At 50.4% G+C, this 14,688-nt stretch overlaps 1 long non-coding RNA gene across 1 annotated transcript; it reads left to right on the top strand.

Annotated features, from left to right (window-relative positions):
* The first annotated feature begins 7,318 nt into the window (after positions 1–7,318).
* LOC143827095 (uncharacterized) lies at positions 7,319–13,981 on the top strand. Its single transcript, XR_013227183.1, has 3 exons — positions 7,319–7,798; positions 13,692–13,818; positions 13,912–13,981. It is a non-coding gene; the product is annotated as an uncharacterized LOC143827095 (long non-coding RNA).
* Positions 13,982–14,688: the final 707 nt, after the last annotated feature.

Raw genomic sequence — 14,688 nt, 5'->3', positions numbered from 1 at the left:
TGGAGGGATAGTTTGGGACTCTGGAAGCATCTGAGACCCTCACTTGGCAGAAAATATTTACTGGCATTCTCCTGAACTCTTAAGCATCCTCCGCATGTAAAAAACAAAACAAAACAAAAGCAATGTTGTTTTGAATTGGAGAATGCTCAGGGACTGCCATCCTCTCTGAGGGCTGCAATTCCAGTTCCAGAGCATCAGTGTCTCTCCCAGGGAACCTTTCCCATGTGTCAGCTGCAGTTCAGAGGCCGCCCTCCTGCCTCCGCTGACACCAGCCGCTCTGAGCTGCCCACAGCCCACCCACCCCTGCCTTCAGCTTTGTCCTTGGGGTGGGGCTGGGTGGGGGCTCTGGCATTCTCCTCAAGGGTTTTCTTGTGGGGGAGGCTGTTTCTTTGGGGGTGGGTTACCTTGTCGCTTGGCAGGCCATGGTGGAGGCCGTCAAATGCAGCATATGCTGCCACCAGAGCACCCCCTCCCCTTTCCTCCCGCTGTGCTTTGCGCCAGTGTGCGTGAATGTAGGGAAATGGATAATAAAAAGTTAGCCGGAACCTGATTAGGGGTGGAGGGAAACTCGCGTTCTGCAGCTCCTGGGAGTCCGTAGATTTATCTGCCCCCGTTACAAAAGTGATTCTCTGGGATTCTTCTCGGAGCTGAAGCCAGGCTTCCCGGCAGGGCTGAGGCGAACGGGGAGAATAATCTTGCTGCATTTTGACAAAACAGGCGTTAGGTTTGTGGATTTTCTGTGTGTGTGTGTCTTACATTCTCCAACGGGTCTTCACCTTAGCGTGTAGGGCTCGTTTCCCCATTTTCTGTTTAGGAACTAGAAACCTTCACCAGAAGTGGAAAGTAAGATTTTACTTTCCCAGAGACATACACGACGAAAGCTAAAAATTAATTAGAAGTCTATTTTGCCCTGGGTGCTCCCCTTTGGGTTATCTGACACTGTTTTCAGCAGGATCACAAGCGGATCCGCCAGATCCTACAAACCCTTTTGTATAGAACACTTATCAATGCAGCTCCGCCTCCAGTGAATAATAGAACAGTCTATTCCAGATGCCAGGGAAATTCCCAGCTTTTCTGTCACAACCCAGACATCAAACCCCAAAGGTGATGGCTTGAGATACGCCAAACTTCTCCATGGGGAACCCTTGTTAACAGAACTGTAATGGAAGACCTGGGCAGAGTCTGCACACATAGGATAATGCACTTTCAAGCTGCTTTGGCAGCTGGATTTTCCTATGCGGAACAGGAAAATCTACTCCTAAAGTGCATTGAAAGTGCATTGTGTATTGTGTGCAGACCCTACCCTGGATGCCCCTGCTTCTATCCCATTCAATGCCTGCGTGGCTGAGAACTGGAATGGAGGCGGCTGGACATGGGGACCATTGATACACAGAGAGGAAATTGCACATTGTCCATACCACAGACAACAGCACAAAGAAACTTTATAAGAACCAAACGAACATTTATTGATAACTATGTACAAATGGTTATTTACTATTAACAAACTATTTACATAAACTACAAAAACGTGCCCGGAGTCTGCGAATGCCCCTCCGCAGCCGGCGGCGTAGCCCCACCCAGCACCCCTGGGCCGCTTGCGGGGCGACCCAGGCAATGCGGGGCGGGGCTGGTGGAGGGCCGGCTGCAGAGGGCTCCGGGCACAATGTTATTGTGTCGATTTCTTCTTCCTTCTCCTCATCTTCCTCCTCCTCCTCTTCCTTCTCCTCCTCCTCCTCTTCTGCTTCCTCCTCCTCCTGTCCAAGCTCCTCGGACTGTGCCTGCGGGCAAAAGAGAGGGGCACCAATCAGCCTGTGATAAAGGCCAGAGAGGGGGATTCAGGGAGGGGGCCTCACGGGCAGGACGGGGGTCTGGGGGCTGAGCTGGACTTACCACAGACGTTATGTCTCCAGAGGACCCAGTGGATCCGTCTCCAGAGGCCCAGCTGGAGACGAACCCACTGGGAGTGGATCCGCGCTCCAGCGAATAGTCACTATCCTGTTGGAAAGGAGAGAAGAAAAAAGCGTCAGACATTATACCTCTGACCCATCAACCCCATTTTGCCCCTGGGGTCAGCCCAGCATAAACCCCCTGGAAAACTTACCACACTCCATATATCCTCAATATCTTCTAGCACCTGCAGGAAGAAATGGGGATGGGTGAATTTCCTGCCTGGGGGCAGCCTGAGGGCAAGATGCCAGGGAGGGAGGACAGGCACGGCTTCCCCTCCCCTCCCCTCCGCTGCCCTGCCTGCCCAGCCCCTTCCTGGCACCAAACGGCCCTTTCTATTCCCCCCACCCCCCACCCCTCTCTTACGAGATTGGCCTCCATCTTGACCAGTTTCCTGGCATGAAATGACGGTTGGGCCCTGGGCGCCCCATGGAAAGCCCCGTTCTGAGCCCGCATCACAATGGGTCCTGGAGCTTTCCTCTGCCGGAGAATCCGTCCCTCGGGGGGGGGGGGTCGCTCTGGTGACCCCAGAAGAGAAGGTGGGGGCCGAGTCAGGAAGGGACGCCAACAGCTTCGGAATTCAATGCCAGGACTCAAATGTAATGTTGGTGCCCCAGTTAAAGAAGGCCAATCAAGTCTTGGGCTGTATCTACAGAGGCATCTCATCAGAATGGCAACAGGTCATGGTCCCCCTGCATGTCGCATTGGGCAGACCCTCCTGGAGTCCTGGTGCAGTTCCGGAGGCCTCCCTTCAACAAGGATGTGGTCAAACCTGAGAAGGTGCAGAAGACAGAGATGAGGAAAAGCTGAGGGGAATCAGAGTCTAGGAGCACCTTTAAGACCAACCAAGATTTATTCAAGGCGTGAGCTTTCGGGTGCACGTACTCTTCCGCAGACTATTTCGAGTGCTTGCACTCGAAAGCTCACACCTTTAATAAATCTTTGCTGGTCTTATAGCTGCTACAGGACTCTGGTTTTGTTGTGCTACATCAGACCAACACGGCTACCCATTTGAATCTGGACTTGGGAACGTTCAGCCTGGAGAAGAGGAGGTTGAGAGGGGACATGATAGCCCTCTTTAAGTAGTTGAAAGGTTGTCACTTAGAGGAGGGCAGGGAAAGGTTCCTGTTGGCAGCAGAGGAGAGGACCTGCAGGAATGGTTCCCAACCCTATTTCCATCTAGATATCAGGGTGGGTGGGTGGAATCCACAGTCAGAGTAGTTCAACAGTGGACTGGGCTGCCTAAGGAGGTGGTGAGCTCCCCCTCTGGAAGCAGAGGCCGGACACTTATCCTGGATGCTTTAGGCTGAACCTACATTCAAGCAGGGGGTTGGACTAGATGGCCTGGATGGCCCCTTGCAGCCTGGCATGTCCAGTGAAGGCACTGCCATCAGGAACTAGTTTGAGATGTCGATTCACCTGAACCAGGTGGGCATCACTATGCTCGAAATCCATGCTCCTCCCACGTCTTTTCCTGAGCCCTACGTGTTCGTATCTTTATTTAGAAGGGGGTTCCTTTTTCTTTTCTTTTTTTAAGTAGGAAATCAAATAGGTCAAAAGCTTCTCATCAGGATTAATAGAGGAGGGGCGTTTGAATTGTTCGAAGCAGGAAGTACAACTTTCGCTCGAGAGCTGACAAGAATACGTCCTTTGGTTTCTCATTAGAAGGTCTGCATGACGTGTCCTCCGTCTTTGATTCTGATGTCTCCGTCAGACCGACCTCATTCTGACTGAGCTGTGATAATCTTTTAGAGTTCTTTCATCCCCCGTGAAAGGCAGCAGCGACTGGTCGAGCCTTCTGCTCTATACAGGGCTGGAATACACATTAAGGCGCCTGTGCAGACTTGGAATTTTTTAGCACGGAGGAATTTGAATCGCAAATGAACGGCACGGGCGAAATGCCTCAGCGCCTTCGGGAGCACACCAGTTAGTCGCTTCTGACCCCTGGCCGGGAACGGGAATGTAACAACTCTGATCCGACTCCCTGTGAAAGCCACAGGGCGTGCCCGTCTGCTGAATTGTGTGTCCTTTGTGTGTGTGTGTGTGCGTGTGGAGGGTTGAAGATTAGTCCCCACCGTCCTGACTGGGGCACATGAATTAACCAGCAATCGCGCTCAAACAAATACCGCAAAATGCTTCAGGGAGATTAAGGACAGCCAGGAAGAGGGAAGAAGAAATCTGCAAGGAGAGGGAGAACTGAGGGGCGTGTTTGGCAGAACTCCAGCCGACTTCAGTCCTGGGCTCCCTGGCTCTCTTTCAGGATCAGGAGACCGGCCAGGAATCGAGTGTCCCCGTGCCGTGTGCCTTCGGGAGACGCTCACGCAGAATGGGATCCTGGGAGTTGGAGACGCTTAAGTGTCAGCACCTGCTGTTCTGCTAGCAACAGGACGCCACCTCCGCCCTGCCCCTCACCTGTGCCAGCCCCGTCCTGGGAAAGGAACGGCCGCCGGAGGGCTCAGGATGGTTTCAGCTGCGCTTTTGGGGTCTCTTCAACGTTTCAGGCAGTGCCGTATCCACCTGTTCTCCGTCTCGTAGGACTCATTTTGAACTCCATGGTTGTGGTAAGCATCGGAATCCTTCCTGTCTCTCCATTGTCTTAAAAGAGATGTTCCTTATCCTTCCCTTTCCACCAGCTCTTGTCTCATTATAGTGGTTTCTGTCCTCCTCCCTCACACAAACACAAACACATGGTTGCAGACACACAAACACACACACACACACACAGCCTTCTGTTTCAAGTGCTTATATCATGTGTTGAGCTTGCCTGGGAAATACAGTTCCTTTATCTGAGTCTCTTCCTTAGCCCAGTCAGGAAAGGTGTGCAAGTTTTAGAATGAATTTTTTACTGTTTAAATATCGCCCCCAAAGCCAGTAAGAGGATTTTTCTTATCATAGAATCATAGAATCATAGAGTTGGAAGGGGCCATACAGGCCATCTAGTCCAACCCCCTGCTCAACGGAGGATTAGCCCTAACCATCCTAAAGCATCCAAGAAAAGTATGTATCCAACGTTTGCTTGAAGACTGCCAGTGAGGGGGAGCTCACCACCTCCTTAGGCAGCCTATTCCACTGCTGAACTACTCTGACTGTGAAAAACTTTTTCCTGATATCTAGCCTATATTGTTGTACTTGAAGTTTAAACCCATTACTGCGTGTCCTCTCCTCTGCAGCCAGCAGAATCAGCATCCTGCCCTCCTCCAAGTGACAACCTTTCAAATACTTAAAGAGGGCTATCATGTCCCCTCTCAACCTCCTTTTCTCCAGGCTGGACATTCCCAAGTCCCTCAACCTATCTTCATAGGGCTTGGTCCCTTGGCCCCAGATCATCCTCGTCGCTCTCCTCTGTACCCTTTCATTTTATCTATCCCAGCTGCTATAATGGTCCCCATCTCTGGGATTATAAAGTGGAGAAGGTTTCGGTTCGTCTGTCTGTCGATTTAGACGTTCTGCAGAGATCATAGAATGATAGAATCACGGAGTTGGAAGGGGCCACACAGGCCATCTAGTCATAGAATCATAGAGTTGGAAGGGGCCACAGAGGCCATCTAGTCCAACCCCCTGCTCAACGCAGGATCAGCCCTAAGCATCCTAAAGCATCCAAGGAGATGAGTCAAACCTCTTTCTGAATTCCCCGTCTGTTTGTTTACTTCATTTCTCCCCAGTGGAATCCCAAAGCCCCTTACAGGGTTTCCCCTTGACTCCATTTTGTCCTCGCCACAAAAGTGTGAAGTAGGTGAGGCTGAGATGGTGGGACTGGCCCAAGGCCACCCAGCAAACCTCCGGGGCCGAGCGGAGCTTCAAACCTGGGTTTCCCAGAACCGGCTCTAACCCCACCATCGCACTGGCTCTTGGAATATATCTGTGCTGAATAGGGATGGGCCCAAACTGAACTGCGAAGCAAAAGTCGCCATGGATTTGTGTGGTGGTTTGTGAACTTTTGTTTGCGGCTTGTGAAGAGAGGCTTGTGAGGGTCTACCACCATCATGAACTTCTTCAGCCGTTCGTGTTGATTTGTGGAGGGAGCAGAAAGGAGGGGTTTAAAAGAGCTCCTGGTCCCCTTTAACCCCTCCTTTCTGCTCTATGCCAAACCCACAAAAACAGCTGAGCGATGGGGAGGCGTTGCAGCTGTTTTGTGCAGTCCCTTCAGATGGGGCTGGAGAAGGGAGCTCAATTCAGTCTCCCCAGCTGGCAGGAAGGAAGGAATGGGTGAATGGCCTCCCGGAGGGCAAACTGCAAAAACCCACAGACAGCAGAAGTGGAGTGCTGAAGGTGCAGAAGACAGAGATGAGAAAAATCTGAAGGGAATCAGAGTCTAGTAGCACCTTTAAGACCAGCAATGATTTATTCAAGGCATGAGCTTTCGAGTGCACGTACTCTTCCGCAGACTATTTCGAGTGCTTGCACTCGAAAGCTCACACCTTTAATAAATCTTTGTTGGTCTTATAGCTGCTACTGGACTCTGGTTTTGTTGTGCTACATCAGACCAACACGGCTACCCATTTGAATCTGGACTTGGGAACGTTCAGCCTGGAGAAGAGGAGGTTGAGAGGGGACATGATAGCCCTCTTTAAGTAGTTGAAAGGTTGTCACTTGGAGGAGGGCAGGGAAAGGTTCCTGTTGGCAGCAGAGGAGAGGGCCTGCAGGAATGGGTCCCAACCCTATTTCCATCTAGATATCAGGGTGGGTGGGTGGAATCCACAGTCAGAGTAGTTCAACAGTGGACTGGGCTGCCTAAGGAGGTGGTGAGCTCCCCCTCTGGAAGCAGAGGCCGGACACTTATCCTGGATGCTTCAGGCTGGTCCTACATTCAAGCAGGGGGTTGCACTAGATGGCCTGGATGGCCCCTTGCAGCCTTGCATGTCCAGTGAAGGCACTGCCATCAGGAACTAGTTTGAGATGTTGATTCACCTGAACTAGGTGGGCATCACTATGCTCGAAATCCATGCACCTCCCACGTCTTTTCCTGAGCCATACGTGTGCGTATCTTTATTTAGGAGGGTATCTTTATTTAGGGGGGATTAATAGAGGAGGGGTGTTTGAATTGTTAGAAGCAGGAAGTACAACTTTCGCTCGAGAGCTGACAAAAATACATCCTTTGGTTTCTCATGACGTGTCCTCCGTCTTTGATTTTGATGTCTCCGTCAGACCGACCTCATTCTGACTGAGCTGTGATAATCTTTTAGAGTTCTTTCATCCCCCGTGAAAGGCAGCAGTGACTGGTCGAGCCTTCTGCTCTGTACAGGGCTGGAAAGCACAGAGTGCCGTTCCCCGAAGAAGAAGAAGGAGAAGGAGAAGGAGAAGGAGAAGAAGAAGAAGAAGAAGAAGAGTTGGTTCTTCCAACGCCTGGCAGGCTACTGTTTTGACCTGAGCCGCCATAGTCAAATGAATTAACCAGCAATCGCGCTCAAACAAACACCGTAAAATGCTTCAGGGAGATTAAGGACAGCCAGGAAGAGGGAAGAAGAAATCTGCAAGGAGAGGGAGAACTGAGGGGCGTGTTTGACAGAACTCCAGCCAACTTCAGTCCTGGGCTCCCTGGCTCTCTTTCAGGATCAGGAGACCGGCCAGGAATCGAGTGTCCCTGTGCCGTGTGCCTTCGGGAGACGCTCACCCAGAATGGGTTCCTGGGAGTTGGAGACGCTTAAGTGTCAGCACCTGCTGTTCTGCTAGCAACAGGACGCCACCTCCGCCCTGCCCCTCACCTGTGCCAGCCCCGTCCTGGGAAAGGAACGGCCGCCGGAGGGCGCAGGATGGTTTCAGCTGCGCTTTTGTGGTCTCTTCAACGTTTCAGGCAGTGCCTTATCCACCAGTTCTCCGTCTCGGAAGACTCATCTTGAACTCCATGGTTGTGGTAAGCATCGGAATCCTTCCTGTCTCTCCATTGTCTTAAAAGAGATGTTCCTTATCCTTCCCTTTCCACCAGCTCTTGTCTCATTATAGTGGTTTCTGTCCCCCTCCCACACACACACACAAACACAAACACATGGTTGCAGACACACACACACACACAGCCTTCTGTTTCAAGTGCTTATATCATGTGTTGAGCTTGCCTGGGAAATACAGTTCCTTTATCTGAGTCTCTTCCTTAGCCCAGTCAGGAAAGGTGTGCAGGTTTTAGAATGTGGGTCTAGACAGGTTGCATTTTGGTCTGTTGTCACCACAGAAACAAACAGAGCCCTGCGATGCCTTAAAGACAAGGAGGCTCGTAGCTGAAGTGCTTGCGGGATACAGCTCATTTCAAATGGCACAACTGGGGCTTCCAGAGGAAGTTGTATTGAGGAAAACAAACATGAATTTATTTCTTCCATGTTCCACTTTTCTCCTTTTTCTTCTTTCATGTTCTCTGTCCTTCTTCCTTCCTTCTTGATTGCTAGTTTTCCTCTGTTCAGTTAGGGGGGGATGCGGCATATTTAGTTGTGGACATTTATTCACGTAGATGCTTGTACTGTGGGTTTTTCCTCAGTGGGGACCCCGAGTGGCTTGCAACATTGTCTCCCCCATTTTATCCTCACAAGTTTGTGCTGAGGCCTGGGCTGGGGATTCAAAACTGGGTCTCCTGGGCGATCGAGGGGTGTGAGGGGTGTCCATGGACAGTGCCGGACAAATTAGAATATTAATGGGATCATTTACAAATCTTGGGGGTGTCCAGGGCTGTGGTCAGTTCCTTCTCCCTGTTTCCAAGGGTCTCTGGCAACCCGTGAGGAAGGGTTGTTCCCCGGCCTCAGAATAAAAGCTCCAGGCTTGGATTTCTCTCCTGGGCCTCTGAAGCAGCACACAGCAAATAGGAAGCTGGCCTCTAAGCACTGAGGACAAGGGCCCCTCCGATGAGGGCCTGAGGTCTCTGCGTCATAAATATAAATATACCTCCATAAATAACATTTCTGGGTCCAGAATGTTGGCTGGCTATAATGTTGTCTGTTTCATTGGTGTTAGTCGATGAACACCGGGGCCACTGGCTCCCCGCCCTTCAGATACTCTTCATTTAGCAGGGATGGATCTGGCTTCAGGCTTGAACTCCTGAGAGCTACTTAATGTGTGGCCTCCTCAGCCTCAGCCTCAGCCTCAGCCTCAGCCCCTGCCTCAGCCTCAGCCTCAGCCGGCCTTCCGGGCCTGGGAGCGCCCAGCGGCCTCTGGCGGCGGCCGGGCTGGATGCGGAGGGTGGAGAGTGGCGCCCTTTCGCCTCAGAGGCTGCAGTTAGGCTGGTGGTGATAAATTTGATGATGGCAATACATTTGTTGGCCTTCGACACCGCCCTGCCCCAAAAGGGAGCGTCGCCTTCTTTGCCAGTTCTCCTCTCTTGCCAGGGGGTTAGGCTGGGAAGGGGCCATAGGGGGCATGCCTGGTGTGAAGGAAGCCCCGGTGTAATCAATGGATTTGGTCAGAAGAAGTACAAGAGTTTTGGTTCTTAGATGCCGCTTTTCTCTACCCGAAGGAGGCTCAAAGTGGCTTCCCATTCGCCTTCCCTTTCCTCTCCCCACAACAGACACCCTGTGAGGGAGGGGAGGCTGAGAGAGCCCTGAGATTACTGAAGAAGGAGAGTTGGTTCTTATAGGTTGCTTTTCCCCACCTGAAGGAGGCTCAAAGCGGCCTACAGTCGCCTTCCCTTCCTCTCCCCACAACAGACACCCTGTGGGGTGGGTGAGGCTGAGAGAGCCCTGATATTCCTGCTCGGTCAGAGCAGCTTTATCAGTGCCGTGGTGAGCTCAAGGTCGCCCAGCTGGCTGCATGTGAGGAAGGAGCAGGAAATCAAACCCGGTTCACCAGATTAGAAGTCGGTGCTCCTAACCACTACAACAAGCTCCTAACCACCCACCCGGTCCCACCTACTTTCTAAAATCAATTTGCTGTAGTAGAAAGGCGAAGCAAAGACTTGAGATCTCCGGGCTTGGATGTGGTCAGGCTCCCCTTGAAATGCCAGGTTGGCAGCCTGGGAGAGCTGCTTGCTCGGATTGCCAACCTCGAGGTTGTGTGAAGATCTCCTGGATTTAAAATTGATAACTACAGTGATCAGGAGAAAATGGTTGCTTTCAAAGGTGGACTGTGTGACATTCTATCCTGCTGTGATCCCCTCCTTCCCCAAACCATGCTTTCCGCAGGTGTTAGGTCTGACAGTGGTGCTCATGCTATTGTGGAGTGGTTGAAGTGAAGGTGGTTGATTTCTGCTTGTGTGTGTATATAGACTCTGGTGCAGTTGGCAGAAAGAGAACAAACTGTCAAATTAGGCTTAATGTCCTGCAGGTGGTGACAGTAAAAACATAGTTGTGGAGACCCTGAGACTGACCTGCCAATTCCCCTGTTGTGTTGCCTTAAGCACAGCAATAACATTTACTTGAATGGCTTGTTTGTTTATGCATATGCAGAGCGACTGTTAACAACCGAAGAGTCCAGTTACTGTGGACATGTGTGCCTAGTAAAATTGCAAGATTAATTCCCTGCAGCAAGACTGACAAGTAAACTGCTTTGGCTAATGCAATAATCGCTTGAGGGGGTAAATTTTAAGTAGATGATGAAACCAGGCATCTTTATTCACTTTGTCACTTAAGCAGAACAGGTCTTATGGAAGAAATTGTGGCAATAATATTATATTTTGCTTCTCTCCCTGGTTCTTACTCATTGTACCATTCCGTAAGACTATAATACGCCTCTTTAGCTCTTTGCTCAAGCGTTGCCCCAACGTTACGTGTAGAAGTTTGCTGTTCCTGTTTATTTATTTTATTCATTTAATGATTTATGCCCTGCCCTTTGGGGACCCAAAGCAGCTTATATTGTTGTCTTAATCATAGAATCATAGAGTTGGATTCAGAATTATCTAGTCTCCAGGATTATCTAGTCTAACCCACTGCACAATGCAGGAACTCACAGCTACCTACTCACCAACAGTGACCCCAATTTCATGCCCACCACCACCAAAAATCTCCAGAATCCAGCCTAGCCTGGAGGAAATTCACCTACCATCCCACCGTGGCAATCAGCACTTCCCTGGGTATGCCAGGAAGGACCACAAGAGACAAACACTGGCACATCCCTTCCTGCCCACTCACAATCTGCCTAAGTTCATAAAATCAGCCTTTCTGTCAGGTGACTTTCTAGCCTCCACTTAGAAACTTCCCAGGAAGGAGAACCCACCACCTCCCCAGGAAGCCTAGCTCTGCTTTCTGAGATGGCAAAGCCTTGAAGAAACACCCCATCTGACCTTTGGGACCACAGGCTGACTACCCCTGCAGGAGAGCATTCTCCCCTCCCTCAAGCCTTTCTGAGGCCTTTCCTGCTGGATCCCCCAGTTGGGGGAAATTCCAATAGGGCTGCTGCTCAGGTTTTCCCCATACTTTTTCTGCCCTCCCTCCACAGATTGTAGGACGCAGGCCTTTAGATCAGCCTGGGCCTCCTCCAACCTAAGATCATGTTGGCTTTTCTGTGGCTCGGAGGACCTGGCCAAGCGGTAGCTGTGACTGATCTGGCCCACAAGGATGCTAGAAATTTGGACATCAGGAATCTTTGAGCTGAAATGTTCTCTTCCTCCCCCGCCCCCCATGTCAGGCTTGGGTTTGGGAGCAGAGGAGCTCCTTTCAATCATAGTATCAATTGCAACAATCTCTGATAAAGAGGAAGGGGGCAGATCAGAAGATTCCTAGAGTGATTCTAGGACTTTCCAGCCAGAACACTTCCAGAAATTAGAAAAGGCGTGTTTTTTCCTTCTCTTAACTTCCAGTTGGGTACAGCAGAAAAACCTAGATGATCATCTTCAGCCCATTTTAATGCTAGAGGTTTTAGGACACCGTCCTCGGTGTGTCCATTCTGATTATGGGCTGAAGGCAGAATGTGCAGTTCCAGGCAACAGCGGTTTCTTGAAGGCATGAGAAAAAAATGTCTTCAGGTCCCTCCGCTAGAAGCTCCAGTAGTTGTCTTACATTCAGAAGCAGAGTTGCCTATGGATGTGAACAACAACGTTTAAGGATTCAGTGGATAACAACAACAACAACAACAACAACAATAATGAGACAGGGAATCCCATGAAAGCAGCCTTGCTGACAATCTGAGCCCCTGCCTTGCTCCTAAATTTCCCCAGGGCCATCATGGTTTGGGCTGACAACGTCCTTCAGGAGCCAGACATGGACACTTTGACACTTAAGAGATCAATCCTAAAGTTTGGAAGGGCTGCAGAATTTGCTGCAGAGGCATCCTAAGAGACCATGCAGTTCAATGCCGTAGCACAGGCCATCAATACAGTGGTTAGAAGAAACCTATGGCTAAAGCACTGACAGGAAGATTGTCTGTTTCAGATTTATCTGCCTTAAATGACCCTCCCCCCCCCAAGGGAGCAAAATTATTTTAGGAGCGCCTGCACCTTTGGCTACATGTCCAGATTCTATCCTGACAAACAGGATAGGAGCCAACGAAAGAAAGACCAAAACGCAAGCAGTTTTCCCACATCTAATGTAGTCTATGACCAACCAATGGGTCCTCCCCATTACCTGGAAGGGACATAGGACAGAATCTCCTCCCCCACACCAGAGCCAGTTTAAGGATTTGCAGGGTCCTAGCAGAGCACTAAAAGAGCCTCTTGTGGCGCAGAGTGTTAAGGCAGCAGACATGCAGTCTGAAGCTCTGCCCATGAGGCTGGGAGTTCGATCCCAGCAGCCGGCTCAAGGATGACTCAGCCTTTCATCCTTCCGAGGTGGGTAAAATGAGTACCCAGCTTGCTGGGGGCTAAACGGTAATGACTGGGGAAGGCACTGGCAAACCACCCCGTATTGAGTCTGCCATGAAAATGCTGGAGGGCGTCACCCCAAGGGTCAGACATGACTCGGTGCTTGCACAGGGGATACCTTTACCTTTACCTTAGCAGAGCACAACTGCAACAGGAGCATCCAGACTGGGGGTGGAGGTCTCCCCCCCCAGTGGAAAGAGGTTTCACTTCCAGTCTCCTTGAAGAGCTCCATCAGCCAAGCTCACTTTTTCCAAAGGCCCTTGTGAAGAGGGCATTAGAAGGAGCCAAGGGGGGGGGGCTCTGCCTCGACTGCTGCGGCCTCATTTGTGGCCCCGTGCAGGAGGGGGGAGGCAGGGGAGCCAATATGAAAGCAGCAGTGGGGGTGAGGCAGCATTGGACGAGAAAGGGACCAAGACTGGATGGAAGAGAAGGAAGCAAGTGTGTGTGTGCAATAATGCATTGATTTGTAGTGAATTATTGGGAGCCGCTGCGAGCCGGTCTCCGAGAGTGGCGGTCGTACAAATTGAATAAATACGTAATAATAATAAATAATAATAATGGTCTTGCTTGCCGGGTCTCTTGGCTCCACCTTCTTAGGACTGCACCTGCACAATGCAGCCACCTCCTTTACTGTAAGCAAGGGGCCCACAGCACATGCTAAATATGCTACGTAGATAAACAAACTCTGGCCCCACACCCCCCCTTCTGTGTCTCCCCACTTCCCAAGGCAGAATAGAGACACTTTCTTCTCTGTGCACATCTAGTGTGTGTGTGTGTGTGTGGGGGGGCCTTTAGAACAGCATATCCATTTGATTTATTCCATGCTACTTGTAATCCCAGTAAGATCCAGGGACTAGCAAACAATCCTAAATCAAAAAGAACTAAAGTTATGGGTAAATGCAAAGTGCAAATTCTGGTTTGAATCAGTTCACTGCATTCTACAGTGTGTTCAGCAGGATGATCACATAGTCCTTAGGCCTTTGAGATACTTACCTGTATATTCCACCTTCCAGACGGTTCTCTTTTTGATTTTCAGGGCCAGCTCTTCCAGTAGAAGGCTGTGAGAATCTCCGAGGGTGTTTACCAAGGTCCTGGAAGTCCCAATAGCCTACCTACAACAACCAGGAATCGTCCTGGACGATGTGTTCCACAGAGCCAAGGAGGTGAGCTGGGACATCAAGTCCCCTGTGCAGTCTTTTAGGCACACAGCTGCCTGGTCAGTGTGCTTTTTAAAACATTCATCTCACACCCTCCAGGGACATCGTCCACTCAGAGGCTAGGATTCAGACAAGGAAAGCCAAAATGTTTCTACCTGAAGAGAAGCAGGTAAGATTGTTGGAAGGGGTGAAAGAAACCCAGGAGAGGTTGGTGGACGTCAGGCACCAGCTGATGATGTAGTGTATAGGTCTGATTCCTTGGACCCACTTCCATGCCAGGCCTCTACAAGGGACTCTTCTTCCTTATCTGAATGACACAAAATGCACACAATGAATGACATACAACACACACACACACAAAGGGAGCATAAATGAGTCAAGATACTACCATCCCAAAGAAGTCACTAAGCTGGTGGTCTTCATGACCATATCTGACAAGGGGAGCCATTTTCCTCCAGCTTCCTTTGGGAGAGTCTTTGATTATTCCCAATAATTGGGCTTCATTTAGGAAAAGAAAGCTCTTTATTGGAGAGATAACGAACATAATATCACAGGGATTTTGCTAAGACTGGAAAATCAAACCTAACAATCCCTTATAGTGATTCCCAGGCACAACACAGGGGGGGGGGGACGAAGCAGGTCTAAGGCATTCCCACCTAAGGGCTAAGGCAGGATGGCAGGCCAGAGGATCAAAGGGGTTGTTAGGATACAGGCAATTATAAACTATCAGTAGCACGCCAGGTTTTACATTGCAAAAGCATAAATTGGCAGATGGAGCCTGTTGGAACTTGGGTGGCTAGGAGAGGAGTGTGACAAACAACCACGCCAATGGACTGGCGTGGGAGCATATCTTCCAGGGGGGGAAGTCCCATCTGA

This window comes from Paroedura picta, chromosome 17, assembly GCF_049243985.1.
Source record: "Paroedura picta isolate Pp20150507F chromosome 17, Ppicta_v3.0, whole genome shotgun sequence".
Classification (NCBI taxonomy): domain Eukaryota; kingdom Metazoa; phylum Chordata; class Lepidosauria; order Squamata; family Gekkonidae; genus Paroedura; species Paroedura picta.
This window is presented reverse-complemented; position numbering and strand designations above follow the sequence as displayed.